The 16,121-nt window shown below is 41.5% G+C and overlaps 1 protein-coding gene across 1 annotated transcript in view; it reads left to right on the top strand.

Moving 5' to 3' along the window:
* Nucleotides 1-3,667: 3,667 nt before the first annotated feature.
* nlrx1 (NLR family member X1) overlaps nucleotides 3,668-16,121 on the top strand; it is a gene marked incomplete in the record, with an annotated part of 121,738 nt that continues 109,284 nt past the window's right edge. Inside the window, 3 exon segments of the mRNA XM_036133296.1 lie at nucleotides 3,668-3,752; nucleotides 7,867-8,061; nucleotides 8,209-8,411.

Here is a 16,121-nt window from a genome sequence, read left to right as displayed (position 1 = left end):
CTGAACGTTTATTGCATTTTTGCACCATTATTTTGCACTACGAACATGGTCTGACCTGTAAATCCAGCCACTTTGGAATTCAATTACATTTTATTTATATGATGCCAAATCACAATGCATTTTCAACCTCACACAGCTCAAGCTCCTTATCCATCAGTAAGGTGACATTTCACATTCCTAAAGCCAGTTTATGCCACCACAGATTAACCCGCCAAGGCCCTTGCCTGCCACCCAACTTGCATTGCACCCTATCTGTATTTTCCTCTCTGTTGGTGGTGGGCTAGGCCTAGTTCTAGGAGCCAAGGCTCGGCCACTAGGCACTCTATGACAAGGTTCTCCCCAAGGCCTGGCTCCAGGAGGGTTTCCCAGTCTCCCTAATAAGGGAATTAAATTAAATAGTTCAATTAAATTAAATCAAAATTTTATTTAAAAAGTGCCAATCCACAACACGTCATCTGAAGGCACTTTACAAAGTCAATTAAATCTAATCATACAGACAATTTATTAAAAAAGTTTTATATCTAAGGAAACCCAGCAGAGAGCTTCGACTCTTTGACTTGCAGCATTCACTCCTGAAAGAGCGCGTAACCATTGTGGACAGTTGTTGACTTTGCATTAATCCCTCAAACCAAGCATGCATGTAGTGATGGTGGAGAGTAAAACTCCCCTTTAACATAAAGAAATCTCCAGTAGAACCAAGGCTCAGTTTTTACAGACGTCTGCCACGAGTGACTTGGGGTTTGAGAAGACAGCACAGAGACACAAGAGCCCAGAAGCACACATTAATCCAAGCATACTTTCTATGTTAGTGAGGCTTTCTGCTGGATAGGTAAGTTTATTCAATGTAATGGTGACTTTTATTTTTGGTGTTATGTTAAAAACGGGCCAGTGTAGTCCAGCAACAACTGTTCTCCTGCCTGTCCTCATGGCTAGTTTGTTTGTCTTCATCTCCCTCTCCTTCTCAGGGAGTATGTGTGTATGCAGAGGGGCTAAGTGATATCTCAGCTGGTTCACGGCTACTGTAGAGCAGTAGCGTGATTGGGTCTCTTTATAACTTGCGTTTATAGTCAGTTATTTTAGAGCCCAAATAAACCACCTCATGTTCAGAAATAAGCCCAAAAAAAACTTACTTGTGACACACGGGTTTTCAGGGGGGTGGAAGCCCAAAGTCGCTTTTAATAAGTGGACTAGGCAACAGTGTGAAAACCCATTTCAGACGATTACTGTAGCTATTAAAAGGACATACAGGGGTTGGACAATGAAACTGAAAAACCTCATTTTAGTGTGGGAGATTTCATGGCTAAATTGGACCAGCCTGATGGCCAATCTTCATTAATTGCACATTGAACCAATAAGAGCAGAGTGTGAAGGTCCAATTAGCAGGGTAAGAGCACAGTTTTGCTCAAAATATTGCAGTGCACACATCATTATGGGTGACATACCAGAGTTCAAAAGAGGACAAATAGTTGGTGCACGTCTTGCTGGCGTATCTGTGACCAAGACAGCAAGTCTTTGTGATGTATCAAGAGCCACGGTATCCAGGGTTATGTCAGCATACCACCAAGAAGGACGAACCACATCCAACAGGATTAACTGTGGACGCAAGAGGAAGCTGTCTGAAAGGGATGTTCGGGTGCTAACCCGGATGGTATCCAAATAACATAAAACCACGGCTCCCCAAATCACGGCAGAATTAAATGTGCACCTCAACTCTCCTGTTTCCACCAAAACTGTCCGTCGGGAGCTCCACAGGGTCAATATACACGACCGGGCTGCTATAGCCAAACCTTTGGTCACTTGTGCCAATGCCAAACGTCGTTTTCAATGGTGCAAGGAGCGCAAATCTTGGGCTGTGGACAATTTGAAACTCTCTGATATCTCTGTTCTCTGTTGAGTCCACCTTTACTGTTTTCCCCACATCCGGGAGAGTTACGGTGTGGAGAAGCCCCAAAGAAGCGTACCACCCAAACTGTTACATGCCCAAAGTGAAGCATGGGTGTGGATCAGTGATGGTTTGGGCTGCCATATCATGGCATTCCCTTGGCCCCATACTTGTGCTAGATGGGTATGTCACTGCCAAGGACTACCGAACCATTCTGGAGGACCATGTGCATCCAATGGTTCAAACATTGTATTCTGAAGGAGGTGTCGTGTATCAGGATGACAATGCACCAATACACACAGCAAGACTGGTAAAAGATTGGTTTGATGAACATGAAAGTGTTCATCAATTGTATGTATGCTGCCTGAATCCACACTGCATACATACAATTTTACCAAAAAGACAGTTAACAGAGGACACACACACACACACACACACACACACACACACACACACACACACAGTGAACGAGGTGAATAACCGATTCAGTGTGTGAATCAAATTCATGGAATTATTTTAGTGCCGTTTCAGAGACTAGAATAAAAATTATATTGACATTATATTTATATCCTGCTTTGTAATCCAGTATGGATGTCTACTGGATGTCTGTTACTGTCTCACAAGGACTGCTTGAGCTATCTGGGTTCTCCTTTTTCCCTCAGCACTGTCTCACAGGCAGAGGTAGATGCTGTGTGTTTTGTGAAAAGCAAGTTATTGCAGTATTAATCACAACAAGGGCACTCATCTCATCTTTATTTATTCTGCCTTATTTTAAGGTTTGCACTTCAAGCCCAATAGGGAAATTCATCTTGGTGTGGTAATTTTATTTGTGTCAAATGCAGACAAAGAGTTTATTTCAATGGGTACGTGAGTCAAGATGCCACCATCTTGCCGTCTGTCTAATTCTACTTGTACTTGTACATCTACTTCTGTGTTTTCGTTTTTATTTTAGTTTTTTTTATGCTAGAGTCAACTTTGGCTTCATATACAATCGGCAAACACTTTTGGACCCCCGCTTTGCTGGTAATCTTATTAACTTATCGCATGATGAACACAAAACCTTGTGTAGGTCTTTATCATGTCTGACGACACCAAAGCACTTTACGCTACAGTCATTCACCCACTCATTCACACATTTACACAATGACAGTGGTAAGCTAAATTACAGGGACAAGCATTTTAGCATACAATTCCCCAAGAGCTCCACAGTGTGATCAGCTTGAAACAACTGTAAGCCCAGCATCTTATGTGTTCAGTCCATGTGTTTTGATGAGACAGGGTGCAGTGAAACATTCAGGCAGAACAGCAAAAGTCTTATTTCTGTTAGTTAAGAGGTAGCAGTTGCTCCTTTTTTAGTTTGCTAGGCAGTGGAGGTTTGCCATGTGTGTATGTACTTTATGGGTACAAGAGAGCAAAGTACTGAGGCGGCTATCCACAGTGCTATCTTGGATACTGTATTGTGTATTATAATATAGGATATGGTGTGTTATTTGGTTTTCCCTTCAAAAACCTACAGTTTTCAAGCATGTTGGTTTTATTTGTTTGAATTTAATAAAACTGGCATTTGATATCAGCAAATGTCAAATTCTAAATACCAAGATTGTTATTGGTGTCTTGGTCTGTATGCTTTTATGAAAAGGGCCTATGTCTATAAAGCGGCCCGGTCAACCTTAGCCCAATTTCTGAAGGCCAACCTGGCCTTAAACAGAAAAGAAGAAAACTTCTTATGGGGGTGAATTGAATCAACAAGTGAGATATGTTGTGTTTTCTAGACAGAGAATTCAACTGGCTACAGTATGGAGGTGGAAGAAGAGAATGGAGGTGCCTTGCTGCCACTGCACAACCTTCAGCACCATCCCTTCTAATCAAGGTGCACAACTAAGTTTCTGTCTGAATTATCTCCTACAAAAAGATAACAAACTGCTGCATTTGACTTGACTTCAGTATTGGTAGCAATTAATGCAGCAGACATACACTTTTTAATACTGTGAGTTGTCAGAGAACACTTGGATATCATGATTTTTTTTTTTATTTGTTCTAATCACATAGACACCCAACATGACATAGACACCCAACTGCTGCCACTTAATATCTCCAAACGTCCAGAATGAACAAACCTGTATTTTAATGAAAGGAGAACTTCTATTTTTCTTTTATTAAACTCCTTTGTTTAAATTTAAAAGGCCTTCAACGGGTTCTCTTCCTCACCTTCACATTGTGATGAAATTAAGGTAGCCAAATGGTAATAAAATGTGTCCCACCCCCACTCCCCCCCCAATCAACTATTGGGATTTCATGAATCTTAAATAGCAAATCCAGCTATCGGCTGGATTCAATGATTTCCGCTCTTAGTTTGACAAAATAACATAAACCAATGAAATATCAAGAACTAAATCGAATAATGTACAATACAGCCAATCACAATGTTTTGGTTTTACATTCCTTTGAGAAGATACTAGCATACAACCAAGCTAGCTAAAAAGATAAACAAGCAAATATGGCAGAGGAACCGGAGAAAAATAAAATACAATCAGACAAAATCCCAGAGATCATCAACATCATTGATCCCTGGCCTTTCAGATCATGGAGCCGTACAGCCACAACGCCCAAGCAGCAGCTCTGGGACTGGTGGGAGTGAGACTGCCAACATCGGTACAGTAGCTATTCACAGCTCAGGCATTGTGGAAACTTGTTGTCGGGACATGGAGACGGGGAAAAGCACCACAATTAGTCACTGACAAAAAAGAAACCGCCAGAATGTTTGGACAGAGAGAACGTTATTTTAATGCTGAATGGTACAAAGGCAGAGAGTGGTTGATTTGGTGCATCAGCAAGAAGCGAGTTTGATTTGAAACATGCAGATTTGCTGCTGTCAATCAGCTCATCACGTTCTCAAAATGTGGAGATGGTGGATTTGTTAATACGGGGGTAAACAACTGGAAGAAGTGCACAGGACTTCTGCACTGCAAAAATGGATCTAAAAAATAAGTAAAATGTTCTTAAAGTTAGTGTATTTGTCCTTGATTTGAGTGGGTAAAATGGATTATTTGCCAATGGAATGAGTATTTTGACCCCTAAAATAAGATAATTAGACATCCTGCACTTGAAATAAGATGATGGAGATGAGTTGTTCCTATTTTAAGTGCAAAAATCTTATTCCATTGGCAAATCATCTTATTTACCTGCTCAAATCAAGGACAAATACACTCATTTTAAGAACATTTTACTTATTTCTAGTTCTGTTTTTGCAGTGTGGACAGCCATGAAAATTCTGTTTTTCATAAGGAGAGTGTCCAAAAAAGTGCCTTTACTTCAAACACCCATCAATATACAAATTGACGAACAATTGTGCACTGAGCAGATCAAAAGGAGAGATGGGCTACTCGAGCAGCTGCACTATCTGCAGTTCCTGACCAGACAAGGTCTTGCTATCAGGGGTCAAACAGATGTAGAGAGCAACTTTGAAAAAGTGGTTGAACTCAGACAAGAAAAAAGATTCTCTGAAAAAGTGCATTTTAACCGTAAAATATGCATCTCATGAAACAATAAATGAACTTATACATGAGATGTATAGGGAGTCTATGCAATCATCGTGGATGAAACACGTGACTGTGCTGGACATGAGCAGCTGTCCACGTGTGTCATTGATGCTGTTATCTATCACCCTCACAATCAAATACTTCTTACTTGGTGTGATTATGTGATCTTGACATTAATAACGAGAGTGTATCCGTCCTTCAGGGACAAATGTCCGGTGTGGCAAAACATAACGTAAGACTTTAATCCCAAAGCAGTCTCAATTCATTGCACCAACCACAGTTTGAATCTAGTCCTCCAAGAAGCTGCTTCAAAGTGCAATATTGTACACGCTGCCTTTAGTTTCTTTTTTGTTTTTTAATTTTTTATTTTTGTTGTGTGAGAACATTACAATATTGTAGCAAGTACTTCCAGGGAATGCACAAAGCCATTATTGTCACTCACAAATACTTTTTGTCTTTACAGGATTACAAACAATTAAATACATTTCTTCCAACAACTTTGAAAAAAATGGGAAAGATAGACATACACAGAAAGACTTAGGGTAAATAAGCAGGATGTCTACCATACAGTTTTTGAAGTTAAGTGTAAGACCGATAATGCTTATATACAGGACATTCAGAAAAAATAAATAGTAGGGTTGTACAATCAGCCAACCCGTATATGTGTCTCTTCAAGGCCAGTGTATTTATCCCACTTGGCCCATCTCTTACTGATTATGGATTTTTGAAGTCGGAGTGAGGAGGTGATTCTTTCCATTAGATAAATGTCATTTACAATACTTATCCACTCCTGTATTGTGGGTGGGTCAGGGGTGGACCAGTGTCTTGTTAGTGCTTTTTTGCCAGCGGTTATCAAAATATCGAATAAGTATTCATCAGCTTTCCTGATCTGTAGATCAAAGTTTCCTAAAAATAATATTGAAAATTGCATTGGTAAATTAGTATTAAATAATCCACTTAATATTTTATGAAGCTCTGCCCAGAAGGGTTTAACCACTGGGCATTCCCAGAAGAAATCTTTAACACTATCTGTGCAACTTCTTCTGCCACATCCATGACCAGTCAGGAGCAGCATAATAATATCCCTGCTGGATAATTTTGAAGCTGTCTATGACACTTTGGATGAAATAATCCAAATGGGGGGCGACACAGAGGCAAAAAAAGCACCAGGGTTGCAAGCTTTGTTGATGCAGTTCAGTGTTTTCTTTGGACTCAGTGTGTCTTTAAAAGTGTTTTCTTTTAAAGACACTTTAAAAGTTCTCCAGTCCACAGACATGTCACCAGAGACAATTCAGTCAGCGGTACAGATGCTCCGGACTCAGTACAGGAACATGAGATCCACCGAGGCATTCCACAGCATCTTTGAAAAAGCAAAAACAGAGCCATTAACGGCTTGGTTCTGGGCCCCGCACTCCCTCCAAGGCGACACATTCCATGACGTTATGATGGCGGTAATCCACCTCATCAGTGGGAAAATCCAGAGGACTACTTCAGGAATCAGTTCTTTAGCGTTATAGCTCTCCTCACCTCTGAGCTGAGGTGCAGGTTTAATCAGCCCACTCTTCATCTGCTGATGGAGATCGAACAGGTGATCCTCAAAACAATAAACAAAGCCCCAGGCAGCATCAGCATTCCCCAGAAGGTGGTGGACATGTACAGCGGTGATGTTAACATGGAACAGCTTTCCACTCAGCTGTCTGTTTCCAGCAGTGTTGCAAGCCCACAACAACTCTGCTGAGACCCATTAGTTGGGTCACAAAGTTTTCCACTGTTCTCAATTCATCTTTAGTTAGGTCGACATGCTTCTTCGGTTGTATTTGACAGTCCCATGTCAAACGGCACAGCTGAGTGGAGCTTCTCCAGCCTCCGGAGACCGAAAACGTTCCTGAGGTCAGCGATGTCCGAACAGCGCCTAAATCATCTCCTCTTCCTACAAATCCACAAAGACTTGCCCGATAACCTGGACCAAAACAAAGTGTTCCACAGCTTCTGCTTTGCGAGTGAGCGAATGAAGGCTTACTTTGGTAAATTCTGAGGAAAGAGCAATTTCGTTAAAGCTTATTAATATTTCACAACCTCACAAGTAACTTTACACATCAATTAATAGGCCACATACCTATGAATGATACCAGTAAATGTTAAATTTGGAAATTAATTTTCTCGTTGCCAGTTTGAAAGTTTGCTTAAAATGTTTTAATCTGACTTCACTCCACATCTGTCTTTTTGTCGGCGGGTCCGCCTTGACTGCCCATGTCAACTGTGGCTAGGCCTAAGTGCTGGGGGTGACATCAGCGACTCTGCCTGCTAACCACACAATGACTAATTGGAAATCAGTTATTGAAATAAATAAACGTTTGTGTGCATTTTCTTGTTGTGTTTTTTTCATGAAATAAAATGTTGTAGTTAAGTACTACTTTAATCGTTTTCTTTACATCTGCTGTGCAGGAAAACTGAGTTACACAGGAACATTGCAGTGACACAAAACTGGGCATATGCACCACCGTCTGGTATATGAACAGAGTGCGAGGTGATAAAAATACATGATGACCCTGCCACCATAAAAATTTATCCAGCGCCGCCTGCTCAAGATGCTGATTAGGCAATGCCTAAAGACAGTGTTGTCAAGACAGTGGAGGACAGGTTCGGTCCAGTTATATACTATCGTATTCATTTCCTGCTTTGTAATCAGGGCAGCATCACTGACAGCTTTGTGCATGCATGATTACTTTGCAATGTAGTCACGGAGTGTGGTTAATCTCTTCTCTGTTCTCTTTGCTCTGACTGCAGGCAGGTTTCAGGACGAGGCAGCAGCTGTCTCCCTGTGAGACAGGGAAGTAGGAAGGGCTCAGGGCAGGTGTCACTGCTTTGTCAAGACTCACTGCAAAACAATTGGACAAAATGCTTAAGGCCCCTTCCATCAAATCACTAAGCCCTGCCCACATTCCAAAGTGACAGGGAGTTTCGCCCCGCCCTGCCCACTCCTCCTCCCGGTATGACGTTACACGTGACCTATGATTTGTGACTTATGACCATGAGTACTGCATAAAGTTAAAATAATTTAAGCCAGCTATAAAGCCTTCATTCAGAAACATTCACGGCTGCACGTTGCATCAGAAAATAGATCCGATAACCAGATGCAGTCTGAAACACCAATTAATCTGTTTATCAGTTTAATTTTTATTAATTCCGCATTTTCTAAACTGTATGTGCCGTGTTAATGTTGCTCAATGGACTTACCTACTTCTCCTCCCCCTCCCAACCCTCGGAGCCACGGGCATTGTTGAAGCCGATTGCTTCCCCGGGTCCGTTGAGTCATGTGCAGGAGTCTAAGAGTGCAACAAAAACTTAGCCAAGGAAACAGAATTGAAGTTTCACCTTTGCAAAAGGAGAGAAGTTGCACCAGCCAACACCTGCGAGCAACAACTCTGTCCTCTTCCTTGTGCAGGCTCTTTTTATTAACTTCAAAGTGGAGGGTCTCACAGAGTTACATGAGCGAATGACAGACCGTTACATGAGCGCCGCTGACCACAACCCCGGACCTTGTGCTACCAACAAAAGGCTGTGCAAGACAGAAACCCATCTTGCAAATTCCAAGAATTCCAAATTCTCTTACCAACAGGCCCGGTTTTGAAGCTTTCTGCCAGCTATCTTAAAAGCATATAAACACATGTTAAACCTTCATAAAAGTGTAAGAAACGGATCAAAGTTAATACATTCCACAGCATCCAGCCTTCAAAACGCAAACCACTACGTTTAATGTCCTTTCTCTTGTAGCAAAATGTCCCAATAAAAATCTACAAGAGAGGTATTAGTTGTGTTTCATACCATTCAATCTTAATGTTTTAGAGCGGTATTGGGGTGGGTTGCTGCGTCGTGTCGCCTTGCACTTGAATTCAGACACCCATACTGTGTTATTGGACTGTAAATTGCACTTTTTTCATAGTTTGACCAATACTGCGACTTATATTCAGGTGTCACTTGCATATCAAATTTAAATGGTAATTCATATTGAACAGTATGAACCAAGGAACATTACCGTCTCTAGCCACAAGAAAGCTTGTTTGGCTTGTGAAAACTATCCTGCTCCTGTACCGTTAATTGAAACATTAAATATAGACAACAAAGACTGCACACATGTTTGTATGTTGTTTCGCTGTTTCAGTATGCATTCACGCAGGGGAGGGTTGCGTGGTGCAGCTTGAAGGGTCCAGGCCATGACAGAACCCTATTGCTGTCCGTGAAGCTAACAACAGCTAACTTACAGGTCTGTTGTCCGGGTGTGTTACAACTTCGCTGATGCACGTGAGCTTTATGTTGGTCTGAAACATCCATGTCATACTGTTAGCTTAGCTCATAGCACCATTATGCTCACGGTCTTTCAGCGTAATGGGCCGTTATGCTGAAATACACTGGATAAAACCTTGCTAGTTGGGGTTGTTAATTTACCCCATTCATCCTCCCAGGTATGTTTCATGTTATTCAGCCGGTTGTGGATGCAACTGTGTAAATTAATAAATTGTCTTACCAGATTAAATGTCAGTTTTTAGTCTTGGATTGTGTCAAATTGCTAAAACAATGTTGGACTCCGTAGTTTTTTCTGGTCCCCTGCCTGATCTGACCAGTGATGACATGTTTAGCCGCAATGTCATCATTCAACCGCTGGTTGTCTAGGTGGTGTCCTGAAAACGACATTGGCTACATTGATAACTGCCGAACTTTCTGGGGAAAACCTGGTCTGATCCGCAGAGACTGCATCCATCCCACTTTGGATGGTGCAGCTCTTCTTTCTAGGAATCTGGCCGGATTTATTAGTTCTCCTAAATGCTGACAACCCAGGGTCCAGACCAGGGAGCAGAGCTGTAGTTTAACACACCTCTCTGCAGCTTCTGTACTGTTACCCACCCATTACCCTATTGAGACGGTGTCTTTCCCACGGCCAAAACTTAAAAGATCAAAAACTGATCTAAAAGGAACAAATCATAAAAATCTAATAAAAATCAGTACGGCTCACCTTGAACCAAACAATAAAACTATTAAATGTGGTCTATTAATTACAAGGTCCCTCACTCCAAAGACTTTGTTAGTTTATGAATTGATTTCTGATAATCAGATTGATTTGTTTTGTCTCACAGAAACCTGGCTACAAGAGGAATACGTTAGTATAAATGAGTCAACTCCCTCCAATTATTCAAATTTCCACATTCCCAGATCTGTGGGAAGAGGAGGAGGAGTGGCAACCATCTTTCTGTCTGATTTATTAATTAGTCCCAGGCCAATTAATAACTACAGTTCTTTTGAACATTTAACCCTCAGTTTTCCTCATCCAAACTGCAAAGCAATAAAGCCTCTTTTGTTTGTTGTTTTGTATCGTCCACCGGGCCCTTACACTCAGTTTTTGGATCAGCTGTCAGATTTCTTATCTGATTTGGTGATAAACACTGACAAGGGTATTATAGTGGGGGATTTTAACATTCATGTTGACACAGAATGTGATAACCTTAGTGTAGCATTTAAAACTATCCTAGATTCTAGTGATGGGTTGATGAGGCGTTATGAAACGTTTCGACACATTACCAAACTGTATTGATACTGTGCCGATACTGTGTCACTGAATACTGACACCTGCTGGACCTTAAAAATCCCTACAGGCAACCTGGTTGACAGAGTTAACTGACACTGATTTGATGACCAAGTATACACAATACAATTTAAATCATTGTATGTTGCATTGTATTTTATATTTTCAATTGAATTATTAAACATATATTTGATTTTTTTTAGATATAGTCAAACATGTTGAGAACGAGGATGCTTGTGGACTGGCTTTTTTTTATTTTTTTTACAAATTCTTTGCTGCCATGTCCTTTCAATCTGTTCTGAAATCAGAAATGCTGAGTATAACAGAGGGAGGAAGAACTACTCAGAGTAGCAGCTTTCTACTAAGGGTAGATCAGCCGTTTTTTCTGAAACGACGCTCAGAACAAAGACACACAGCGCAACCCGCCCAACCATAAAGGCGTCTGCCCAACCCATCCATCAGTGGTGCGCTCCGATCAGCACCTGGCGCTCACAGAGCGAGACTGTGGTACACCATCACACCAGAGTTGCAAAATGGTTAAAAATTAACCATTAATCGTTATTTTGTTTACAGTTCAGCTTGGATTCTATTTACTGCGCAGCATAGCTTTGCTGTGTGCGCTGCTGTGCGCGAATGCACATGCGTGCAGCTTAGAGGGAACAGAAACAGTTTGGCGCGTCAGTCAGTTCGAAACAGTTCCTGTATCGGTCACGTGACTTTCCCGTGTCGATACACGCATCGACACAGGTTTTGCTTTATGAGCTCGACACATGCGCCGACGCATCGGTGTTGCCGGACCCATCACTACTAGATTCAATTGGTTTTGTTCAAAATGTCCATAAACCGACACACTCTTGGTTACATACTTTAGACCTTGTGCTGACATATGGCATTGATTGTGAAGAATTAACAGTATTTCCTCATAACCCTGTCCTATGTGACCATTTTTTAATAACATTTGAGTTTAATCTGAGTTCTCCACCCCCAAAAGAGGGTTCCATTATAGTAGATCTTTATCGGACAATGCTGCATCAAACTTTAAAGAGTCTGTCCCCCTTTTAATATCCTTAGTATTGCAGAAATACCCTGCAGATAGCAACAATGCTGTTTCTTCCCATTCACAAATAGATGTCTTTGTTAACGGTATGACTTCGTCATTGCGTTCTGCATCAGACAATGTAGCTCCCTTGAAAAAGAAGGTGATTATTCACAGGAAGCTGGCTTCCTAGTTTAATTCAGAGCTGCGTTCCTTGAAGCACAATGTTAGGAAATTGGAGAGAAAATGGTGCTCTACACACCAAGAGGAATCCTACCTAGTCTGGAGGGACAGTTTATTGTTGTATAACAAGACCCTTCGCAGAGTTAGAGCAGCATATTTTTCATCATTAATTGAGAACAAAAATAATCCTAGATTTCTCTTCAGTACAGTTGCCAAACTTACAGAGTCATAGCTCCGTTGATCCATCCATTCCCTTAGCTCTTTGCAGTAATGATTTTATGGGATTCTTCATAAATAAAATTGATTCCATTAAAAATGAAATAATTGGCATCCTCCCAAACATGATTACCTCGTCCTCAGTAAGTGAGGCAGCGTTGGAGAAATCTTTAAAACCTGCGCGGTGCCTCAACTGTTTAGAAGCAGTAGAGCTTTCTGAGCTATCTAAAATATTAGCTTCATCTAAACCTTCTACCTGTATGTTAGACCCAATCCCAACCAAATTGTTTAATGAGGTATTCCCTTTGATCAGTGGTCCTATTTTAGACATGATTAATCTATCCATAGTAAATTGATATGTACCACAGGCTTTTAAAGTAGCTGTTATAAAACCTTTTACTTAAGAAACATTCTCTTGATCAAGAGGAGTTAGTAAATTACAGACCTATATCTAATCTTTTTTTCCCCTATCTAAAATTCTTGAGAAAGTAGTTGCTGATCAACTCTGAAACTCCTCAAGTAGGTCATTACTTTGTAAATGTTCACAGTCAGGCTTCAGAGCTCATCATAGCACTGAAACAGCTCTGGTGAAGGTCACCAATGATATTCTCATAGCCTCAGATAATGACTTGTGTCTATACTTGTTCTGCTAGATCCAAGTCCTGCATTTGACACAGTTGATCACAATATTCTCCTACAAAGACTTGAGCATACTGTAGGGATTAAGGGAAAAGCCTTAGACTGGTTTAAATCTTATCTGTCAGACAGATTCCAGTTTGTTAATGTTAATAATAAATCTTCTTCAAACTCTAGGGTCACTTGTGGAGTACCACAGGGTTCAGTCCTTGGACCAATTCTCTTTACTATATGTGGTGGTACCAGTGTTTTACAAATGGGCAACTTGAATTAATGAAAACCAATTTAACAATTATACGGTTGCAATTAATTCTTCTCTAAGTCACCTTTAAGGCACACAGGCCCGCTACAGATGAGGCTTGAGACAATCTCACCCAATTCAATAATTTTATTTATTGCACGATTGCTTTGGGTTCAGTTTGATAAAACATCCATCCATCCATTTTCCAAACCGCTTATCCCTCATGGGGTTGCTGGTGCCTATCTCCAGCGTTCACTGGGCGAGAGGCGGGGTACACCCTGGACAGGTCGCCAGTCTGTTGCAGGGCAACACAGAGAGACAAACAGGACAAACAACCATTCACACACACTCACACCTAAGGACAATTTAGGGAAGCCAATTAACCTGACAGTCATGTTTTTGGACTGTGGGAGGAAGCCGGAGTACCCGGAGAGAACCCACGCATGCACAGGGAGAACATGCAAACTCCATGCAGAAAGACCCAGGGGTGTACTCGAACCCAGGACCTTCTTGCTGCAAGGCAACAGTGCTACCCACTGCTCCACTGTGCAGCCCCGCCTTTGACAGGCGGGGCTGACAGTATGTTTGATAAAACATACTACATTAAAACCAATCACACAGTAAAATGGCAGTTTGGCTCACTCTAGGTGGCAGTGCAAATCAGGGTAGTGGCATACAAAAGAAACACAGCAAACAAAAATAAAAGAAAATCATGCACCAAACCAAAAAGAACCACCACCCGGAAAGTCCACCGCCAACACCACGAGCTGGCTGTTCCTGGCAAAATAAAATAGACACTCAAATTACATACATTAAATGATACAGTTTAGTTCACAACAACTCAAGCAGCAGTTACAATTAAGAATCCGTCTTGGGGCACACGGCCACACCACAGCTCACGCCGCCCAGAGAAGCACCAGAAGAATCAATAGAGCTGGTCGCAAACCAGCCCAAATCAGCCACAGTGGACGACGGCCAGGAGCCAGCTTTACGCCAACCAGGTTGACGGGTAGTCAGCAGACGATGGATACCCAAGGTAACAGGCAAGCGGCAGCTCGGAGTAACAGTCTGGCAAAAAGCCAGCCAAGGACAAACAGCAGTGTTGATCAAAAGTAGATGTCAAAAATAGAATCTGAACGTGTGCAGAAAATAAGCTTTTCACTTACCCCTGAGCTCTGTGTAGTGCCTCAGGCAGGGAGGGGAATCAAACAGTGTACTGGCCACCTGGATACACAGGTAAAGCTGAGCTAAAGCTAAGATAAACAAACATTAAGAGTGTGGGAAGCTTCTTACCACAGGAAGAATTTATCTGAGATTTATGTCAGTCTTTCATGCGTGCATTTGTATGCAGCTGGCATGCAGCACCAGCAACGCCAGGGTCTGAACCAGAAGAAAGACATGTCTGCCAGGTGAGGGAGGGCCCTTTATATACAGACAGCACCACAACCAATTAGATTCAGGCACCTGTATGGTGCGTTCAGGGCCAGCAGGACATACTGCCATATATATATATATATATATATATATATATATATATATATATATAAACTTCTTCATCAATCACTTAATCTGGATGGCATTAACTTGGCCTCGGGTAATAAAGTAAAAAATCTTGGTGTTATTTTCGACCAAGACATGTCATTTAAATCCCATATTAAACAGGTTTCCAGAGTTTCCTTTTTTCACCTCAGGAATATCGCCAAAATTAGAAACATTCTGTCCAGGGGTGACTCTGAAAAACTAGTCCATGCATTTGTTACTTCAAGGCTGGACTATTGTAATTCTTTACTATCAGGAAGTCCACAAAATGCAGTTCAAAGTCTTCAGCTGATCCAAAATGCTGCAGCAAGAGTTCTGATGAAAATCAACAAGAGAAATCACATTTCTCCAATTTTAGCTTCCCTTTACTGGCTTCCTGTCAAGAATAGAATTTAAAATTCTTCTTCTAACGTATAAAGCCCTTAATAATCAAGCTCCATCATATATCAGAGCTCTGATTACCCCGTATGTTCCTAACAGAGCACTTCGCAGTGCAGGTCTGCTGGTGGTTCCTAGAGTCTCTAAAAGTAAAATGGGAGGCAGATCCTTTAGCTATTAGGCTCCTCTCTTGTGGAACCAACTCCCAGTTTTGGTCCGTGAAGCAGACACCCTGTCTACTTTTAAGACTAATCTTTAAACTTTCCTTTTTGACAAAGCTTATAGTTAGAGTGGCTCATGTTACCCTGAGCTACCTCTATAGTTATGCTGCTATATAGGCTTCAGCTACTGGAGGACATCAGGGCCTATTTTTCTTACTCTACTGAGTTCTACTGTTCTCCAGTTTTGCATTGCTTGTCGTCATTTCAGCTTTTAACTTTTTGTTCTCTCCCTTTTTTTCTTCATAGTAGGTACACCTGGTCTGGCGTTCTGTTAGCTGTGACATCATTCAGAGAAGACAGATCACCCGCTATTACCATCTAATGTAGAACAGATTACTGGATCAATGTGTGCTTCTGTGCTTTTTTGTCTGTCTCTGCTCTGTCTTGTGTAACCCCCAGTCGGTCGAGGCAGATGACCGTTCATACTGAGCCCGGTTCTGCCGGAGGTTTTTCCTTCCCGCTAATGGGTGGTTTTTCTCTCCACTGTCGCTTCATGCTTGCTCAGTATGAGGGATTGCTGCAAAGCCATAGACAATGCAGATGACTCTCCCTGTAGCTCTACGCTTCTCCAGGAGTGAATGCTGCTTGTCGGGACTTTGAAGCAATCAACTGGTTCCCTTATATAGGAAATCTTTGACCAATCTGTATAATATGATTGGTTTGACTTTGTAA

This window comes from Fundulus heteroclitus, unplaced genomic scaffold, assembly GCF_011125445.2.
Source record: "Fundulus heteroclitus isolate FHET01 unplaced genomic scaffold, MU-UCD_Fhet_4.1 scaffold_60, whole genome shotgun sequence".
Lineage (NCBI taxonomy): Eukaryota > Metazoa > Chordata > Actinopteri > Cyprinodontiformes > Fundulidae > Fundulus > Fundulus heteroclitus.
This window is presented reverse-complemented; position numbering and strand designations above follow the sequence as displayed.